Source organism: Gavialis gangeticus, unplaced genomic scaffold (assembly GCF_001723915.1).
Source record: "Gavialis gangeticus isolate Ggan-Ray unplaced genomic scaffold, GavGan_comp1, whole genome shotgun sequence".
NCBI lineage: Eukaryota > Metazoa > Chordata > Crocodylia > Gavialidae > Gavialis > Gavialis gangeticus.
The window spans coordinates 47,618,433-47,625,045 of NW_017728998.1; the positions used below are offsets into that span (position 1 = coordinate 47,618,433).

General features: G+C 46.3%; 1 protein-coding gene across 2 annotated transcripts in view; it reads left to right on the forward strand.

Annotated features, from left to right (window-relative positions):
- RANBP10 (RAN binding protein 10) overlaps positions 1 to 6,613 on the forward strand; it is a 240,360-nt gene that overhangs the window by 38,135 nt on the left and 195,612 nt on the right. The gene's annotated exons all lie outside the window — the stretch shown is intronic.

Consider the following 6,613-nt stretch of genomic DNA (forward strand, 5'->3'; position numbering starts at 1 on the left):
GAAAGGGGCTGCAGGGAGGGGGAGATGGTGGGGGGGGGGATGGCAAGCAGCAATTGAGGCTGAGCCACAGCAACTGCATGTCCTCTTCACCATTGTACTTGATTCTAAGATAACAGGATCCCTCCCATGTTAAATGGGGGAAAAAAACCCCTCATCTTAGAATCAGGTGAATACTGTAATTACTGCACAATATGCAACCAGCACAGTTCTTGGTGTAAAGACTTCAGTTTGTTTATTCAAGCTTCTTTGGCCTCATAGTCACTGGGTAATGTCTACTGGTATTAATCAGTGCACCTATCCTGATCTCTAGGTGCTGTTATAATCATTACATTCAGCAAGTTAAAATGATGACAGGCTTCCTGCCCTACCAAAACAGACTGTAAGAAACATCTCTGCATATGCAGAGAAATGGATTAGAAAGATTACCTCATGAACCCTTTTCACCTTTCTGTTGTATAAGTCATAGCTACACTTAGTACCTGAAATAGAGTATTGGAGTAGTCATCTTGCTCCACATGTCAAAAACAAGATAGATAATAAAGTGGTCTTCAAGTGGAGATGGAAAAGCGGCACATTGGCAGGGAGAGTCAGTGGGTGTTTGTGTTCATAGTAAAAGATTAACAAAATGACTGTTTAGTAAAAATAACTTTGAAGTGTTTCCTTTTAACTAGAGGTGCACTGATACATCAGTCCATAACGTATCAGCACTGAAAAGGAAAATTGACATTATCGGCAACTGGCTTTTTTTGGCTGATGTGGCTCATAAATGCTGCGTGTGTGTGTGTGTGGGGGGGGACAGATCAAGGCCCCTGCGGTGAGGGAGGCAGTGGGACTGGTGCAGGGGCAAGTGCTGTCCAGCCAGGGCAGGGTGCAGGACGGAGCTGCGAGTAGCTCATCTTGAGGGAGTGTGTTGGGGGGGGGGATGGCTTCTGCTGCCCTGCACATCTCCAGGGGAAACATGGGGGACATGTGCCCCCAGATCTGTGCACAGGGTGAGGGTGTGCTGCTGCTGCTGCAGGCTGGGGCCAGGGGCAGTACTGGACTCTTCATGGTGCGGGGTTCAGCTGGGGCTATGGGTGGCAGTGGTGCTGGGAGAGGGGTAGTATGGCAAATTCTGGGGTGGCTGCAGCCCCACCCCCCTGTAGCCCCTTCTCCCAGCACCGCCATCACTGTTCGCCTCTAGCACAGCACCAGCCCAACCCTGCGACGGGAGGAGCCTGGTGCCGCCAGCAGTGGGAGCCCACCCTCGCTCTGCGCACAGATCCAGGGTGCATGTGCCCCCTGTATCTCCCCCAGGGGTGTGCGTAGTGGCATGAGCCGTGCCCCCCAGACAAGCCGCTTGCAGCTACTTCCTGCCCCACTGTGCAGCTCCTCCCCCAGCCCCACTTCCTCCCTCACTGTGGGGGCCTGAATTTGCACCCTCCCCCATCTCTCCCCCCCCGCAACGGACTTACCAGTTGGACACTGCTCTCTATGCTGCTGGGCTGCAGATTGGCACTTATGGCCCATTAATAATTGGCCATCAGTATCGGCCCAAAAAAATCTTTATCAATGCACCCCTACTTTTAACAAGGCAACTAGCACCCCACAAATGGTTTCTTTTCCAAGATGAGTTACCTAACAACTCTGCCATTTTTGCCAGGCATTGTGACAGCACCAGCTTAGTAATATAGATCTGGATGTCTTCAACAAGCCAAAGGTATTTCAGACAGTGCCACTTTATCAGTTCATTTTTTCAGGACATTGAAAAATGATGGCAAATGGCCCATGTGGGACTTCCCCAAGGATACTGAGGTTGCAGAGGTAAAATGTAATACTACTAAATGGAGCCAGTTCCAAAGCAGTCTTGTCTGTTTGTTCAAATCAGAAACATTATGTGATTCTTGTAGTACAAACAGATGCTTATACTAGCATGGAAGACTCTTCCATCACTTAAGTTTTGTCTTCACTGCAGAGTTGGCTTGAGTGTTGTGATCTGGGTCTTAAAATCCATCTTGACTCTGTCCAGTTGTAAGCAGCCACACTGCAGGCTTTACCTGAGTTACTTTGTCCTTACTAGTGTCAAACACAGCTGTGCATGTGTTGCTAGGACTCATCAGGCAAATCTCATGATATTTTGTTATGAAGCAACCTGAGCTATTCTGGTTTTTAGGGAGTTGTGGGAAAACTCGACTGTCTGGAGCACATGAGAAAGGTTTAGGGTACTCTTGGCACACAAATGATTTAGCCTAAGTTCTCACTGAAAAATTGATTGATTACCAGAGAGGATAGACTCGCAAAAGAACTTTAGTACAGGTGTCAGGACTGAATGTGTCCTTCATCCAGGTTCAGTGGGATAATAGCTGGCTGTCAGCTTCATAAGCCAAAGACAGCAAACTGTTGTTGTGGACTGAAACGCTATCAGGATTCAACCAGAATATAGTTACGTGTTGTGTACTCCTGTCCCTTCTCTGCCTGTTCATGAAAGATGCCTTTATCAGTGCTTAAGGGTTTTTGGTAGATTCTGGAAAAATAGCGTTGCTTTTGATGTGCCTAGGTGTGCTGATGTCTCTATTAGCCTGAATAGTTCTTCTGAACAATTTTTTGAGAGTCTGTGGTTAGTGGTGTTTGGGCATAGAACCTCTTACACTTATTTCTGTACCTCCAGAATGGCCATACGCAAACTTGAACTTGTCATTGTCTTTACCTGCACTGTCCCCTTTCTGCCTTTATTCTGTTAGTAGTTACATTGCTGCCTGCTCTGGGAAGGAGATTTTAGGAGCTGACCTAAATAGAAGGAAGTTAGTTGTCATAGTTTTTGAACAGAACCTGGAAATTCTCACCTTACTTGGGCTGGAGGAATGTTCTTATTCACTTGGAATCACTTGATCCCAGATTATCTGAGGGCAAACATGAATATCCACTTTTGAATGGTTAAATTGGTGTTGGGTTGTCCTGACCTCAGATTATTATGGTTTGATTGGGGCTTTTGGGGTATCTATATGTGTGTTCTGGGGTGGGGTGGGGAGCGCGCTTTAATTAGAGCAGTTCTGAGAGCTGCTTTAATTAAAGCACCTGCAGCATCATATGTATTCAGTGTCCCAAGCTTCAAAATGGCAGCAGGGGTGCTTTAAGTAAAGCTCATTAAACAAGCTTTAAAGTGCCCTTGCCATTTTGAAATGTGGGGACACCTGATACATGTGACATGGAGACTGCTGGAGCATGCTAATTAGCAGACTCATAGCAGACTTGATTAATCAAGTCTACTCCAACATGTGTATAGGTGCCCTTGGGTAGCATAGAGACCCTTCTAAATTCAGATCTGTATTGAAAATGTAACCCACTTGCATGCATTCCATAAGAAGTGGAAAAGTTGTTGATTGTATAATATGTAAAGGTGCACCGATATATTGGTCCATATTATATCAGTGCCAATAAGAGGAAAATTTACATTATTGGCTTTTTTGGTTGATGTGGCTGATTAATGTCACCAAAAAATGCTGTGTGCATGCACATAGCCAGCCTGGCAGGCTGGAGAGTACCATCTGGCTGGAAGTTGGGGACGGCATCTGGTTCTCTTCACAGTGGTGGGGCTGTGCTCGGGGTGGGCGGTGGCAGCACTGGGAGTGAAGTCTGTGAGTGGGCTACAGCATATTCTGGGGTGGCTGTAGCTCATCCCACAGCCCCTCCCCTTCCCTCCCAGCACTGCTGCCATCTGGTCTGAGTGCAGCCCTGGCCCAGACCCCTGCTAGGAAGAGCCTGGTGCCACCTGCAGCAGCAGCCCACCCTCACCCCACATACATATCTGGGGGCAGATGCCCCCATGCCTTCCCCGGAGGTGTACTCAGCAGCGGAAGCTGCACCCCTCCACGGCTCCGTCCTGTGTCCTGCCCCAGCTGGGCAGTGCCTACCCCAGCCCCACTCTCTCCCTCACCATGGGGGCCTTGGTCTGCACCCTCATGCCCCTTCCTCTCCCCCCTGCCCCTTCCCCCCACAACAGACTTACCAGCTGGACGCTGCTCTCCAAGCTGCCAGGCTGCATATTGGCACTCGGATCAGTATCAGCCGATACAGCCATTGGTATTGGCCAAAAAAATCTTTATTGGTACACTGCAAGTAATGTGCATGTGTCTTGCTAATTATTTGCAAGCACCTGTAACACTCACTTCTGCAGATTTCAAGAGCTGTGCAAAGAAGTCCATAATTTGAAAGGTACCTTGGCATACCAGTGTGGGCAAAAGCTCAAAAACTTTTACCCAGTGGTCTGCCAGAAAGCACCACAGACATGTAAAGGATTGAAAATGTTGAGCTGAATACACATAATTGCTCCTTAACACCATTAGTCACTTCTTGTTTTAAGTAAATAAAAAGTGTATTGCTTACATCCTTTATTACTCATAAGAAGTTAGGGATTACTATTGAGTCATAAGGGAATTCATTTTGCTATACAGAAAAACTGAAGTTTATGACCTATATCAGATGCACTATTGATTGTGGTAAGGGATGATGACATGGGAGGGAATGGGAAGGAGAAGCTGCTACACCAAAAGATCATGAGATACTTTTTATATTTACACTTGTTTGCCTCTTCTGTTTTTAAATAATTTTTATGTTTAAATTTGATGGTTGAGCTTGGGGAAAAGGCAATGTGCTTTGTTATAGCTGGTGAGCATCATAGGAACCTAAGTAATTGGATGGTTCTAAGTTGATGTTATATAACTACTTAATTCATCATACTTTTACTCTAAGGGTGTCTATACACAAGTGTGGAGGCTTTAGTTCAAGCACCTCGACTGCCATTTTGAAGCACAGGGAAACTGAGGCTAGGGCCAGACATTACACACAAACTGGTTTAAGTGATCAGAAACTGGTTTAAACCTGTAACAGAACAGATGTTCAATGTACATAAACCAGTCTGAAAATGGCTGAAACCAGTTTGAGAGAAACCTGGTTGAATGTAGTATCAGATTTAACTGATTTGGCTCAAACAGGTTTATGCAATGTTTGTCCCAGATCCCTTGCTGGTTTAAGATAAACTAGGTTCCTCCTATCTCCCATAGCACAGACTCTAGCCCCATAGACCCTAGGCATGCGTTATGCTAGCTAATGCTGAGAGGTGTCTGTGTATAAGTGTCTCCAATTTCACTGGGACAGGCAGATAGAACAGTGACTGCTTAGGGCTTTTTGGAGCTAATCAACAGGTCAGCCAGTAAGCTATTGAAGAAGTGTTTGAAATAATGGAGAGGCTGTTTTGCTGATCAGGTGATAAACACTGTTACTGAGGAGGGTGGGGAGGGCCTGGGCTGGCTTGCTTGCCTGTCAGCTTGCTGCAGACAGTATATAGAAGCAGGGAGGGAGATTGAAAAGCTCAGTATCATCAAAAGATGCATGCACTGCAACCCCTCTCCCCCATTGCTTCAGAGTTCTAGCAGGGGTCTGGGGTCTGGCAGCACTCCTGCCCCTTGAGCAACAAGTGGGGAAAAACCTGGGATGGTGCAAGCAGACCTTCCTAATCAGAACATCCTTTTGAGGCTTGGCCATAACCCTACCCGCCCACTCCCCACCCCAGCTCAGTCCTATGCAAGAGAAGGGAGGGCTGCTCTAGTGCCCCCTGGCTTCTAGCCTGAGCCACTGCAGGCATGTGCCTGAATTTCTTCAGAGAAAATGTCTTTCCAGTTATAAACCAGTTCAGTCTAGCCAGGTTAGACTAACCTGTGAAGAATCAGTTCAGGCTCAGGCTTTTTAAATGTCTGTCCGTAGCCTGATGTACAAGATGCTGCAGTACTTTAATTAGAGTGGCTCTTACAGCTGCTCTAATTAAAGCGCTGCCTTCCTCCCCCACCTGCCCAGACCACATGTAAAAGTTCCTGAAGAAACTAATTTAGTTTGGGTAGTTTATTTCTGCCTTCATTTTCTAATTTACATGTGCCCACCTTAGAGAATTGCACTCAGGCATACCCACACAACTTTTATAGTAGTCCAGGTCTGAGCCTCTTTGAGAGAATATTGTTATCCTTGTTTCCCTTTTGTGGCAATAGCAGTAGGCAGCCCCAGCAATAGAGCTTGCTGTAGGATCCACCTTAACTATGATGTAGACTTGCATTTAGTGAGAAGCAGTAGCCAGTCCATGAGGAAACTTGTATGGGCCTAGTATGCAAGAGGCTTAGAATTAGTTAATGCTTGTAGCTTTTTCACTCTCTTGTCAGTTGCTTGTAAGTCACCACCTTTTCCAGATGTGAGAAAACCAAGAGACTTGTTGCTGAATAAAATGAGCTTCTGGTTTTCATACCATTTAGGAAGTGCAGGGATGTAGTTGCACTTGGAAAGCAAAGGGAACATCTGTTCCCCAGGCAGATTAGGACATTTTCTCTCTGATTCCAGAAAATAATCAAAATGCTATAGGGCTCCTATACACGTACGTGGAGACTGCTCTGACACTCTGTAATTATAGCGTGCTGGAGCAGACTCAATTAATAGAGTCTGTTCTATTAATTAACAGAGTTTGCTCTGTAATTACCGTGTTCTGGCAGACTCCAGCATGATATGCATCAACGTCCCCCTCCCCCACTCCACCTCCTGGAGCGCACTATAAGTGTATTTTAAATGGTTACTTCTTACCCTCTGCTTCTGTGCG